The sequence below is a fragment of the Peromyscus californicus genome, unplaced genomic scaffold, assembly GCF_007827085.1.
Source record: "Peromyscus californicus insignis strain IS unplaced genomic scaffold, ASM782708v3 Scaffold_8__1_contigs__length_139910024, whole genome shotgun sequence".
Classification (NCBI taxonomy): domain Eukaryota; kingdom Metazoa; phylum Chordata; class Mammalia; order Rodentia; family Cricetidae; genus Peromyscus; species Peromyscus californicus.
The window spans coordinates 30,162,156-30,176,574 of NW_026294606.1; the positions used below are offsets into that span (position 1 = coordinate 30,162,156).

At 44.4% G+C, this 14,419-nt stretch overlaps 1 long non-coding RNA gene across 1 annotated transcript in view; it reads right to left on the bottom strand.

Annotated features, from left to right (window-relative positions):
* Positions 1 to 14,419, bottom strand: part of LOC128103626 (uncharacterized) — a 69,266-nt gene that overhangs the window by 27,014 nt on the left and 27,833 nt on the right. The window contains exon 2 of the long non-coding RNA XR_008215741.1: positions 4,544 to 4,634. This is a non-coding gene — a long non-coding RNA (uncharacterized LOC128103626). The remainder of the gene's footprint in view (positions 1 to 4,543; positions 4,635 to 14,419) is intronic.

Consider the following 14,419-nt stretch of genomic DNA (forward strand, 5'->3'; position numbering starts at 1 on the left):
AGTGTGGAGGCAATTGGAACTGCCACACTAGGAAGATGGGATGCTCCCTCATCTCACAGTATGGAAAAGGCAGACTTCCACTGCTAAAATGTGCCCTTGATGGGGCAGAAGGTGTTGGACTCTCCATTCTGAGGGAGAGAGTGACCACCAGCCTTCCAGGGAGACTGTGTGGTGTTGCTCCTAGAGAAATATGTGTTCATTTCTAAAGACAGGTTTATTTTCCGGACCAGTGGCATCCTCAAATGGTGGAGACCTGAGGTGATTCTGGCCGTGAATCATATTTTCTTGCAGATATGTCTGTGCTGATCATAAATCATACCAAAACATTTATCGTACACATTTATTTCTGCCACCTTTCTTTTAAATGTTTCTATTTTAAAACATTTTGATTATCTATTTTTAAAGTAGTAGTAGCATAAAACCTAACATCTTAGCCATTTTAAGTGTACAGTCCAGTAATATTAAGTATATCCACGTTGCTGTGCAACCCTTGCCAAGAAATTCTTACCTTTACAATCTGAAAGTCTGTACACAGAGTCCCCATCCTCTATTCCCTTCCCAGCCCCTAGGAGCTACTGCACCTTGACTTTGACTATACTATGAGCCTGGAGTAGGCAGAGTGGCTGGAGGGGTGTGGAGCTGTATGAACATAGGGAAGTGGGTAGCTAAGTACGGGATATGTCTCAATTGCTGTATTCAGAATCCCTCTGGGCTCTGGGATGGACTTGGTTATGCAGATCCCTGAGTGTTTGAGAGCCAGCACCAAAGCTGAAGTTACTCAGTGTATCATAAGGAAGCCACCTCTAGCAGGACATGTTTTTGCTGGTACTGACTGGAGCCTGGCATGGACTCTGAGCTGCGTGAAGAGGGGGATGACACTAAGCACATGATGTAACAAAGCCTCTCCCAAGTCACTTGAGTTCAGTGTGCTACGTACAAGGAACAGTTTACTAACACATCGTCACAATGAAAAAGAAGACCTCCCTCCTTTGAAGCATCAAAACTCTGGTACGCAGCAAACAAGTTAAGAAAGATGGACAATGGGTAGCATGATGGTGAACACTCCTTTGGTACCAGCCTTGGATGACTGAGGTGGAAGGGTCACTTGAGTCCAGGAATTTGAGGGAAGCCTGGGCAACAGAGAGACCACATCTAAGGAAGTAAGTAAAGAGCCAGGCGGCGGTGGCGCACGCCTTTAATGCCAACACTCAGGAGGCAGAGGCAGGTGGATCTCTGAGTTCGAGGCCAGCCTGGTCTACAGAGTGAGTTCCAGGACAGCCAGGACTACACAGAGAAACCCTGTCTAGAAAGACAATAATAATAATGATGATAATAATATAGTTCTTTCATTTTCTAAAAGGACAATAAATAGTTAAAAATTAAATATTTAGAACAGTAAAATGCTATTAATTAATTCAAGTTCAGCTGTAAATTGTGACTTGGCAAAGGATTCCAAATGCATGGTAAAAGAAAACAGATTTTAAAAAGCACATCTTACAAACTAGACGGACAGCCCACTGCTGAGGAGGAGGTAAAGTTGCTACAGCCCTTAGGAGACAGCCCCCCAACTTCCCCACAACTGCCTGTTGCCTGTATGGGCTGAGGCTCAAGCAAGGAGTCAAATCAGAGAGTGGGGCTCCGACACATGGTAAAGTCACTCTGAACGGAAGTAGGGCAGGGCCTTCCAGCTGGGCAAGACTTAGCTCCCTCCACAGGGGACATTTGTCAATTTGTCTGGGTGACAGTGGTGGCCGAGGGAAGGAGAATATAGGCGGTAGAGGACAGGGTGCTTCTTCACATTCTCCAGTGTTCGATTCAACCCTGAACTAGGAATCTCCAGCCCCAAATGTCAGCAGTGCTGAGACTGAGAATTCCCAGGGACAGCAGCACTTGGAAAGAACTTCTGTAGCCCTGGGTATCCCATGCAAGGTGCTGCCCGAGTCCCGCTGCTGGCTCCACGTGCTCTCCAGTGGTTGGCAATGACTGACCCCTTCCCACTGTGTCCCTTTCTCTCTGAGGTGAAAAGGCGTCAGGATGCTTTGCAGTGTTTTGTTAATTCATTAGGACCATGCACTTCCAGAACAGCAGTGTGCATGCTGGCATCAGGGGTGTGCATGCTGCCATTTATTGTTATCAGCTTCAATATGCAATTGGTCATGTCTTTATAATAAATAAGATAGCTCCCGGGAGAGAGCAGTGAGCGCTGGTGCAACCGAGGAGCTGTGTTCTCAATTCTATTTCATATTAATGAATATGAATGACTGTAGGGACTTGTCAGGAATAGCACCTGAAGCAGGGAGATGGAGAGCAGGTGATCCAATAAGAGAAAGCCACTGACAACCCACTATGCACGGGCGGAGGGAAGCAGCAGTAGCTTGCCACTGCGCTAGGCAAGCAGCAGGGGTGTCTGCCGCGATTTCCCCTCATTGCCCTCTGTGATTATTCTCATAAAGTCCAATATAAGGGCTGGGGAGATGGCTTTGTTAGTAAAATGCCTGCAGCACAAGCCTAGGTACCTGAGTTTGAATCCTCAACATCCACATAAAAAGTCAGGTGCATTGCACATGCCTGCAGAGAGGGTGATACAGGAGGATGCCTGGGCCTTCTTAGCCAGCTGTCTGGCCAAACCTGTAAGCTCTATGTTCAATGAGAGATGCAATCTCAAAAAATAAGGTGAAGGCCTGGGAAGATGGCTCAGCAGATAAAAATGCTTGCCATAGAAGCATGAGGACCTGGACCTACGTTTGAATTCTCAGAACCCACATAAAAGCCAGATACTTAGTACAAACGCCTGTATAATCCCAGCACTCCTGTGGTGAGATGGGAGGTGAGACAAGAGAAACCCTGGACGCTCACAAGTTCAGTTAGCCTGGTAGACAGCAGAAAAACATCAGAAACCTTGTCTCAAAATGTGGTGGAAGATGAGGACCGACCACCAAGGTTGTCTTCTGGTTTCTACATGTGTACCATGGCATCCACACATGCTCACATTCTCACAAATATGCACCCATTTACACACATACACACAGACACACACACACACACACACACACACACACACACACACACACACACACACACAGAAGCACTTGAGAAAGATTCCTGATGTCCACTTCCATCCTCCACATACATGTGCATACACACACAAACATGTACTTACATGTCCATACCAATTTTTTTAAAGGCCCAGCATAGGTAGAAGTGGGTATTAGAGGAGATTGAGAAAGAGACAAGAGAGAAGCCTGCTGAGATCCTCTCCCCAGGCCCCACTGCAGAGAGAAGCCTGCTGAGACCCCTCCCCACCCCTCACTGCAGAGAGAAGCCCGCTGAGACCCCTCCCCAGCCCCCACTGCAGAGAGAAGCCTGATGAGATCCCTCCCCAGCCCCCACTGCAGAGAGAAGCCCGCTGAGACCCCCCTCCCCACCCCTCACTGCAGACTTTATAGCCTGGGGCAGAATGTGCTGGGAGAAGCAAAAAGTTTAAGTTAGGTGAGAGTTTGGAATTTTGACACTAGGCTGGATTGGATTCTTCAATTATCACAGTGTGTTTAGGAAACTATAGGGTTTAATCTCACCCAGAGTTGAAAAAGAACTATTTGGTGGGGCAGGACAATACCCTGCCAAGACTGACTCATCTAATCAACTGTTGCTCCTAATGCAGTGCAGGGGAGCCCGAGGAAGGAAGGTCTTCAGTTTAAGTCCAGTAGTACCCAAGGGGTTCTAGGCCAGCCAGGGTTACACAGTGAAAGCTGTCTCATGAAATCCAGGACTAAGAAGAGTAAAGTTGTTCATTTTCAGGAAAGTGGATGGAACTGAAGAAGGAAGCCAGACTCATAAAAACAAATATCATGTTTTCTCTCATATGAGGAATCTAAATAAGTGTGTGTGTGGTGTGTGGTGTGTGGTGTGGTGTGTGTGTGTGTGTGTGTGTGTGTGTGTGTGTGTGTGTGTGTGTGTGTGTTGAAAATCGAAGGGAAATATTTGGGAGGAGAGGAGAAAGGAGACTAGCATGAAGGGAACATGGGACAGAGTTGGTGATGTGGGACTTATTAGCAAGGGTGTTTGTGTCACAGACACGTGCATATAGAATCCAAAGGCCAACCTCAAGTGTCATATCTCAACTTGTTTTTTGAGGCGGGGGTTTGTCACCAGAGGGTGGGACTCTCTGGTTAAGCTAGGCTGGCTAGCCAGTGAGCTCCAGGGTTCTGCCTGCCTCCATGTTCCCAGTCCTGGATTATAGGTGCAGGTGTGTGCCACCAGGCCCAGTATTTCATATGGGTGCCCAGGATTGAACTCAGATCCTCATGCTTCTGGCTGAGCTTTCTCTCTAGCCCTAATGGGGATTTATTGATATAATTAAAATGCATTTTAAACGTGTACCAAAATGGCATAATGAAACCAATTATTTTGCACAATAATAAAAAGTTTCTCTGGTAACAAAAAACACTCCAGGGCTAGGGATGTGACTCAGTACTAGGGATGTGACTCGGTACTAGGGATGTGACTCGGTACTAGGGATGTGACTCGGTACTAGGGTACTTACTTGGCATGTGTAGGGCTCTGGGTTCCATTCTCAGCACTTCATAAGGAAAATCAAACCCAACCAGTTGTACCAACATTCAGAGAACAGCAGTCTGTCAAAAGAGGGGTCAGAGGTGAAGTCAGGTGCTCACAGTGTTAAAGAATTTGTTTTAAATCTGACAGTTAAGTAAAATGGTGGCAAGAATTAGTGTCATCCAGGGGAGCCACAGGCTGATTCGCAGTAATAGATTGTGATCATCTATGGTGATATACTGTGTACCTTAATAAAGCTTGCCTGGGGATCAGAGGACAGAGCCCACCTAGATTAGACATAGAGGGCAGGCAGTGGTGGCACACACCTTTAATCCCAGTACTGGGAAGCACACACGCCTTTAATCCCAGGAAGTGACAGCAGGGTGGAGAAAGGTATATAAGACATGAGGAAATAGGAACTCACTCTCTTTAGGCTGAGGATTTCATAGAGATAAGAGCTAGTGGCTGGCTGTTCTGCTTATCTGATCTTCAGGCAAGTTTATTAGGTTACACAATATATCACCACAATTGTCTAAGAATAGAGGGAATGAAACACGTTTGGTTTTGCTGTTCTCTCACTTGCCATGAGGTTGTAAGTCAACCTGTAGATTGTCAGTCAGTAGACAACATACGGAGTTCAAGCACTGCTTATAAGGGATGTGGTCTTAATGCCCTATGAGCAACAGAAAGTCTGCATGATCAGCAATATTATCACATGCTTTGCAGGTGAGTGGTATTAACTTTTGTTTCTCAAATGTCCTTCAACCCATTTCCTTCTCCATCTTTCTGACTTCTTCATGGATGAGCCAAACAAAACTATTGACCTGTGCCATCCCTCATCTGAATGAGAACCATGCTTTTTGTATAATTTATTTTATTTTTTATTTCATGTGCATTTGGTGTTTTGCCTGCATGTCTGTCTGTGTGAGGGTGTTGAAGTCCCTGGAGCTGGAGTTATAGACAGTTGTGAGAACCGTGTTCTTGATAGCATAAAGCCTACAGATTTTCCTTCCCTTTATTCCTGCTGTGATTCAATGTCCCCATTTCCTGCCTCAAACAGACAGACCTGCCTTGTTCCTCCTTTCATATGGTGTATAATGTGTGTGTGTGTGTGTGTGTGTGTGTGTGTGTGTGTGTGTGTGCGCGCGTGTGTGTGTGCGTGTGCACGTGCACACACATCTGCGTCAGGTATGCACACTCATGCACTCAGAAGTCAGAGAGGGATATTGGGTGTCCTGATTTAACACATTCTCCACTTTCCCTTGAGACAAAGTCATCCACTTGGACAGGAGCAAGGTGGGTGGCCTGCAAAGCAAGTCCGTCTCTGACCCCACAGCACAGGGATTACAAGCGCACACACAATCATGTCTGGCTTTTGACCCGAGTGCTGAGGATTTGAACTCAACTCCTTATGCTTGTACAACAAGGCCTCTTACTGAGCCACCTCCCAGCCCTGACGTTGTTCTCTCTCCTCTTTTTTTTTTTAAATTTTATTTTACTTTTTATTTTTATGTACATTTGTGTTTTTGCCATGGGTGTTGGGGTCCCCTGAAACTGGAGTTACAGACAGGTGTGAGCTGTCATGTGGGTGCTGGGAATTGAACTCGGGTCCTCTGGAGAGCAGTCAGTGCTCTTAACCCCTAAGCCATCTCTCTCCGGTACTCTTTTACCATGGGTCTTCTCATTGTTAGGATATAAAATGTCCTCCACAGGCTTATGTTTCAGGGACATGGCTGCTAGCTGAAGGTTTTGGAGAAATGATAGGGTCCTAAATGCTGAGCAGCTAGAGGTATGAGACAGGAAGGAGCAATGGGCTCAATACTTTCTAGAATAATCAAAAGTCTGTTCACAATCTTTACACCACATAGTTCCCTATCAAAATTACGTAAGGTTATATTTCCTGACTTCTGCAACTTGGATTTTTCATGTGGTTTTTGTTTGTTTGGTTGGTTGGTTTTTTCACTTACAATGTTTTTTATGAGGCCATCCTCAAAATTTCCCAACAGCTCCATCAATGGTAGACACATCAGTTCAGCATGTATCTACCATTAGCTCTTACTGAGGCTCCCCTCTGACAGATCACCACGATTTTACTTATTTGCTTGCTGTTTACTAAGCTGCAGGTACACTGCTCAAGTTTCTCCATTTTCTCATCTTGCCTTGTAGGAATCTTTAGAAACATGGATATCTGAGACCACCAGCCCTGCAGACCTGCAACAACCTCTCTTCACCTTGGTCTTGAGACCTGGAGTGTTGTTGGGCAGGTGGGTGTCCTGGCTTCCAGGGAATGTGCTGTTGGTAAATTTCTGAGAGGAGGCATCCATCGTCTGTCCTGTACATGTGAAAAGTAGAGATGACTTGATCCCTTGGTCCTTTTAATTGTTCTATATTTTCAACTGGGTATATGAACTGCACACTGGCAGATGGCCCTGCTCGAAGATGGCCTGGGCTTGCTTTGATGCTTTATTGTGGTTGTCTGGAACTTTTCATAATTTTATCCTTGAATCTGCATTATCTAACTCTGATATGATAAGAAAGTCACACCTGAGCAACATGCATGCCTCCTTCCTTGCCACCTCATTTGCATACAAAGCTCCAGGTGCTCCATGAGCACAAAATCCCAGTGGCCCCACAGCCCATGGGACTTACAGTAGAAGAAGTGAGCGCAAGGCATAAAAGCATGTTATACTCACAGCTCAGGAAGTGGGGGTGCTGAGGACCACAGACAGGCAGCATTCCTTTTGAACTTGATTCAACTGCAGACACAATGACAAGAACAACCAAGGGTGCCTGCTCTAGCTTGTTTATACGGCTTCCCTGTGTCCACCAGCCACTTCCAACACTGAGGAAAGAGCCAGGAGAAGCATAGCTGGGTAAGCCCAGTTCCTTTTCCTCTCAGGAGTTCCTTTTCCATCATAAGCTAACAGCAGAGAAAACTCATAGAAAAACAATCGGAAAAGTCAATTTAAAATGGACTTAAAGTAAGGTTCAAAGCTTTGAATATGCTAGACAAAAACACTTCAAAACCGCGGCACAGGGAAGGACTTCCCGGAAAGGATTCTGATAGCTTACAAAAATAATTGTAAGAATTGAAATATGGGATCGCATACACTCTAGAGCTCCCATACAGCAAAAGAAACCATCCACAGTGTGAACACACAGCCCACAGAATGGCGAACGGCTTCACCAACAGTATGTATGACAGGGAATTAACATCCAGAATACGTCGACAACTCAGAAAATCGAACACCAAGAAACCTAATCATTCCATCAACAAATGGGCCAATGAACTGATTAGACAGTTCTTCAAAGAAGAAACACAAACCAGCCAATGACTACTTGAAAATAGTGTTCAACATCCTTAGCGATCAGGGAGTGGGAATCAAAGCCACGTTGAGATTCCATCTCACTGCAGTCAGAATGGCTAACAAGAAAACAAATGTCAACAACTGCTAGTGAGAACACGTGGCACAAGTTCTCCTTACACACTCCTGGTGAGAATTAAACCTGTGCAGCCTCTATGGAACTCAGCAAGGAGGATCTCAAAACACTAAAAATACAACTACCACACACCCAGCTATAACTCTCTAGGGTTACAGCAGAAGAACTCTAAACCAGAGAACCATAGAGATGCTTGCACATCCACACTTAGTGTTGTATTGTTCATAATAGCCAAGACATAGAACCATCTTAGAAGCCCATAAACATACATTCAATGGAGATTTATTCAGCTGCAGAGAAAAATGAAATCATAACATTTGTAGGCAAATGGACAGAACTGAAGATCATCATGCTAAACAAAATAGAGCAATCAAACCCGTAGATATTATGCTTTCTCTCATCTTCAAATACATATATCTGTGTGTGTGTGTGTGTGTGTGTGTGTGTGTGTGTGTGCATATGTGTGTATGTGACATGAGGTAAGAGGGTGACTATTTGTAGGGAGGAAGAGTTCTAAAATGGGGAGAAGGAACAAGAAAGGATAATAGGAGAGATAAAAGAAAAATAAATATCACATGTTCTTCCTCATATGTAGAATTAACACACACACACACACATGCACGCAAGCATGTGCGCCTGTGCGGCATGACTATTTGGAGAGAAAGAAGGGGCCAATAGAATCAGATAGGGTGATAAAGGAGCAACTATAACCAAAGTACAGTGACATGAATGTATACAAATGTCGTAAGGTAACCTACTATTTTATACACTGGCTAAAAATCCTCTTTGGAAAGAATAAAATACACAGGCAAGTGTTAGCTGCAGGACTGGCAGGGTGACACTTCTGTGACTTCCTCATCCATGCTTTTATGTTTGCAAGTAAAAGAGACACCACACAGTATAAAGATGCACATAAAGCACACTCGTATTTTAACTTTATTCACAGAATCCTTAAAAAGCAAACAAGGAAGTTTATATGAACTCAGGGTAGAGACACAAATGAGGATCCAACTTCTGCTCCAGCGCTTTGGAGGGCTGCAAGGAGAACAGGCTGGAAGGAGAGCTGGATTGGAATCTCTGTCTTTGGGGAATTTGTAACATGACTGGAGAAGCTAGCCTTGTTCAATCTAAGTTACAGAATAGTGGAGGAAGAAAAGCCAGTCCTTCCTCCACTGTGAATTTTAGTCCCAGGTCTAGCACTTTGCCTTCAAACATACATTCATTCTTCCTGAAGCCCATGAAGCTGGCCATGACACTTCTGAAAGTCAAGGGCCTGCTATTGCCTTAGTCACTGTAGGAACTAGCTACCCACGAAAGCTGAGCGGACAGTTCCTTTGTCCCAGTGCAATGGGGACAGCTCTTTAGTCTGAAAAGGTCACGCGAATCATTCAGAACTATCCCTGGTTAACCTGTGCTTTCTGATAGACAGCAATTAACCAATCTGTTTGGCTCCTTAGCCATTAGGATGCTCAGGTCACAGTCCCCAGAGGGAGGAAGGGTGGTGCGGGAAAGAACGGATCATCAAGAGATGCGTGTCACTGTTTGCACCTTACGAGTCCCCCAAAGCCTGGGGGCCAAAGTCTTTGTTGCTGACCTGCAGCACTGTCGGGAGGTGGTGAAATTTTTCGGAAGTGGGACAACTAGGGTGAGTCAAGTGAGGTCCCTCCCTGGGAGTTGTCCTTAAAAATGTTGGATCTCTGTTGAGAATTCTCTGTTTAGCTCTATAGCCCATTTCTTAATTGGACTGTTGGGCATTTTGATGTCTAATTTCTTGAATTCCTTATATATTCTGGATATCAGTCCTCTGTCAGATGTGGGGTTGGTGAAGATCTTTTCCAATTCTGTAGGCTGTTTAAGGAACTGCTCAACATCCCTAATCATCAGGGAAATGCAAATCAAAACAACTCTGAGATACCACCTTACGCCTGTCAGAATGGCTAAGATCAAAAACACTGAAGACACCTTATGCTGGAGAGGATGTGGAGCTAGGGGAACTCTCCTCCACTGCTGGTGGGAATGCAAGCTTGTACAACCACTTTGGAAATCAATATGGCGCTTTCTTAGAAAATTGGGAATCAATCTCCCCCAAGATCCAGCTATACCACTCTTGGGCATATACCCAAGAAATGCTCAACCACACCATAAGAGCACTTGTTCAGTTATGTTCATATCAGCATTGTTTGTAATAGCCAGAACATGGAAACAACCCAGATGCCCTTCAACTGAAGAATGGATAAACAAAATGTGGTACATATACACAATGGAATACTACTCAGCAGAGAAAAACAATGGCATCATGAGGTTTACAGACAAATGGATGGATCTAGAAAAAATCATCCTGAGTGAGGTAACCCAGACTCAGAAAGACAAACATGGTATGTACTCACTCATAGCAAGATACTAGACATGAAACAAGGATGACTTGTCTGCTACTCACATCACCAGGGAGGCTACCTGGAAAACAGGACCCCAAGAAAGACACAGGGATCACCCAATGACAGAGAAATGGAATGAGATCTACATGAACAGCCTGGACATGAGTGGCGGTAATGAAAGGCGAGGGTTGAGGGAAAGAGAGCTTGGGGGAGCGGGAGATCCCAGCTGGATCAACAACAGAGAGGGAGAACAAGGAATAGGAGACCATGGTAAATAAAGACCACATGAGAATAGGAAGAAGCAAAGTGCTAGAGAGGCCCACAGAAATCCACAAAGATACCCACACAACAGACTGCTGGCAGTGGTCGAGAGACAGCCCGAACTGACCTACTCTGGTGATGGGATGGCCAAACACCCTAATTGTTGTGCTAGAAACCTCATCCAACTACTGAGGGATCTGGATGCAGAGATCCATGACTAGGCCCCGGGTGGATCTCTGGGAGTCCAATTAGCGAGAATGAGGAGGGTTTATATGAGCGAGAATTGTTGAGACCAAGGTTGGATAAAGCACAGGGACAAATAGCCAAATGAATGGAAACACATGAACTATGAACCAATGGCTGAGGGGTCCCCACTGGATCAGGCCCTCTGAATGGATGAGACAGTTGATTGGCTTGATCTGTTTGGGAGGCATCCAGGCAGTGGGACCAGATCTTGTGCTCATTGCATGAGTTGGCTGTTTGAAACCTGGGGCCTATGCAGGATTGTTTGGCTCGGCCTGGGAGGAGGGGACTAGACCTACCTGGACTAAGTCTACCAGGTTGACCTCAGTCTGTGGGGAAGGCTTTGCCCTGGAGGAGATGGGAATGGGGGGGGGGTTGGGGGGAAGGTGAGGGGGACGGGAGGGGGGAGAACAAGGGAATCCGTGGCTGATATGTAGAACTGAATTGTATTGCAAAATAAATTAATAAAAAAAAAAAATAAAAAATAAAAAAAATAAAAAATAAAAAAAAAATGTTGGATCTCTCTGTCTCTGTCTCTCTCTCTATCTCTCTGTGTGTCTCTGTCTCTCTCTCTCTTCTTTTCCTACAATCAGGTGAATATTTTATTTCTCATGTTCTCATCATGATGCCTTGCCTTATCACAGACCCCACACACAGAGCCAATGGACCATGGACTGAAACCAGAGCCAACATTAAATATCTCCTCCTTGAAAGAGTGTTTTCTCAGACGTGTCACAGTGACTGAAGCTGATGAATACAACACCTTTTCAAGGAAGCTGAGCTGAAGAGAAATTTGTACTTTAAAGAAAAAAAAGGGGGGGACTGGAAAGATGGCTTAGTGATTAAGAGCATTGGCTGCTCTTCCAAAGGGCCCATGTTCAATTCCCAGAATGCACACGGCTGCTCATATCTGTCTATAACCCCAGTTTCAGGGGATATGGCATCTTCACACAGACATACATGCAAGCAAAACACCAATGCTCATTAAATGAATAAATAAATAAATAAATAAATAAATAAATAAATAAATAAATAAAGAGCCAGGGTTCTGCTCTCAAATGCAGTGGGTTTCAGGGTCACAGCTCATTTGTGGAGAAGTCCTGCTGCTCATACTGTTTTACTATGCACCTCAGAGTAAAGCCTACCACAGAAAGTGTGGGAGCCAAGACTGCGTGCCAATCTCCATAGACTCTCTATGGCTAGCCCCTTCTTTCTTAAAGGCATTTCTTAAATGCGTGTGAGTCTAAGTGGTATTATTATAGGGAGGACTTGGGGAACTTCTAGAGTTCATTGTTGCAGATATTTGTTTACACTGTGTAAAGATGTGTTACTGTGATTGGTTTAATAAAGAGATCAATGGCCAATAGCTAGACAGGAGAGAATAGGCAGGACTTCAAGGAATAGAGAGGAATTCAGGAAGAATAGAAGCATATGAAGAAGAGATGCCAGTAAGACACTGAAGAAGTTGGATATACAGTATAGAGGAGAGGTAACCAAGCCACAGGGCAGAACATAGATTAATAGAAACAGGTTAATTTAAGTTACAAGAGCTAGTTGGGAAAAAGCCTAAACTAAGGCCAAGCTTTCAGCGTTGATAATAAGTCTAAGTGTCATTTTTTTTGTGAGTTGGTGGCCCAAAGGAAAGTCCAACTACATTTTATTATTTTTAGTAGCTTTCTGGATACTAATGGTTGCCACTGTTAGCCAACCAAAGGAGAGCACTGGGGTCACATGCAGAGAATGGTGGATGCTGCTTTCTCTGGGGAGGGAGATGGCACAGGTCCATAGTGATCCTGGGAAGGCAGAGGACACCCTACAGCTGTCTGTTATCTTCTTACATCTGTGGGTTCTGGGATTGGACTCAGGCAGGTAGGCCTGGCAGTGAGCACTTCTACTGGGCCATCTCACCAGCCCCATATCCGTATTCTCTAACCTATGTTTTCCCATTTCCTCACTGGCAAACCTAGTTCCCTTTTCTGTTTCCATGCTTTTTTATTTTTATTTTTTATTTTTTGGATTCCACATATAAGTGAGATTTTGCAAATTTCCTTTTGTGTCTGTCTTACTTTACTTAACAATGTCTTCTAGACTTATCTATATTGTTATAAATGGTAGCACCTCCTTTTTGAAGTTGAGTGACATTCCAATGTATATATTTACATCAAAATGTAGTTTGTCAATTCACCCATCAACACATACATTTGCTGATTCCATATCTTGGCCATTATGAGCAATAATGCAATCTCGGGGCACAAATATTTTCATGAGGTGCCCATTTCTTTTCCTTTCAGTACATACCTAGCAAATGGGATGGCAGCGTCATATGGTTGGATGATGCTTATACTTCAGGACCCAGCAAAGTTTTTTCTGCAATACACCATCTTACATTGCTGTTAATAGTATATACATGTTTACTTTTCTCCACACTTTTACCAAACCTGGTTAGCTCTTAATATTTCTGGGAATACCACCCTATCAGGTATGAAGTAACGGGTAGTTGGACTTCCATTTCCCTGGTCATTAGTAATGCTAAGAAGTTTTCATGCACTTTTTGGCTGTTGGAAGATCTTTACAGAGAGTTGTCTATTCAGGTCCTTTCCTAGCAGACCCAATGTTCTTTACACAGTGCTTATTGCTACTGTTTAGGAAGTCACCTGAGTTGTATGCTGTGTGTTCATCTGCTAGTCCCCATTGGGGTTTTCCAAAGATTCGGGGTCAGTTAGCATATCATGTATCTCCCTTTTCTGCATACTTGCCCCTGTTACTAGTTCCTGGGGGTCCTGCCACCCACTAGTCCTACTGAAATAGAGATTAGTAGATAGTTTTGTTTTTTTTTTTTTTTGGTTTTTCGAGACAGGGTTTCTCTGTGTAGCTTTGCACCTTTCCTGGAACTCACTTGGTAGTCCAGGCTGGCCTCGAACTCACAGAGATCCGCCTGGCTCTGCCTCCCAAGTGCTGGGATTAAAGGCGTGCGCCACCACCGCCCAGCGTTTTTTTTTTTTTTTTTTTTTTTGGTTTAGTAGATAGTTTTATTCATGTCTGGACTTTAAAAAAAAAGGAGTGGAGACTGTATACCTTACAGAAAAGCACTCCCCATTTTCAAAACAGGAGGTGATCTCAGGGTTTTTTTTTTTTTTTTTTTTTTTTTTTTTTTTTTTTTTTTTTTTTTGGTTTTTCGAGACAGGGTTTCTTCTGTGTAGCTTTGCGCCTCTCCTGGAACTCACTTGGTAGTCCAGGCTGGCCTCGAACTCACAGAGATCCGCCTGGCTCTGCCTCCCGAGTGCTGGGATTAAAGGCGTGCGCCACCAGCGCCCGGCAATCTCAGGGTTTTTAATGGGGATAGAGGTAGAAGAAATTCTTTGTTCTCCTTTGGAAGTTCCTTAAATGGCAGAGATTTGCACAGGAATTTCTCTTCAAGCCTCAGGACATCCTAGGTCTCTAATTAACATACTAATAGGTAACATGAAGATGTCCTCTCTAAGTTAGAAGAGGGAGAGAGGATTAGCCTCCATTAATGGTGCTGGAGTAGGGGTGGGGAAAGTGAG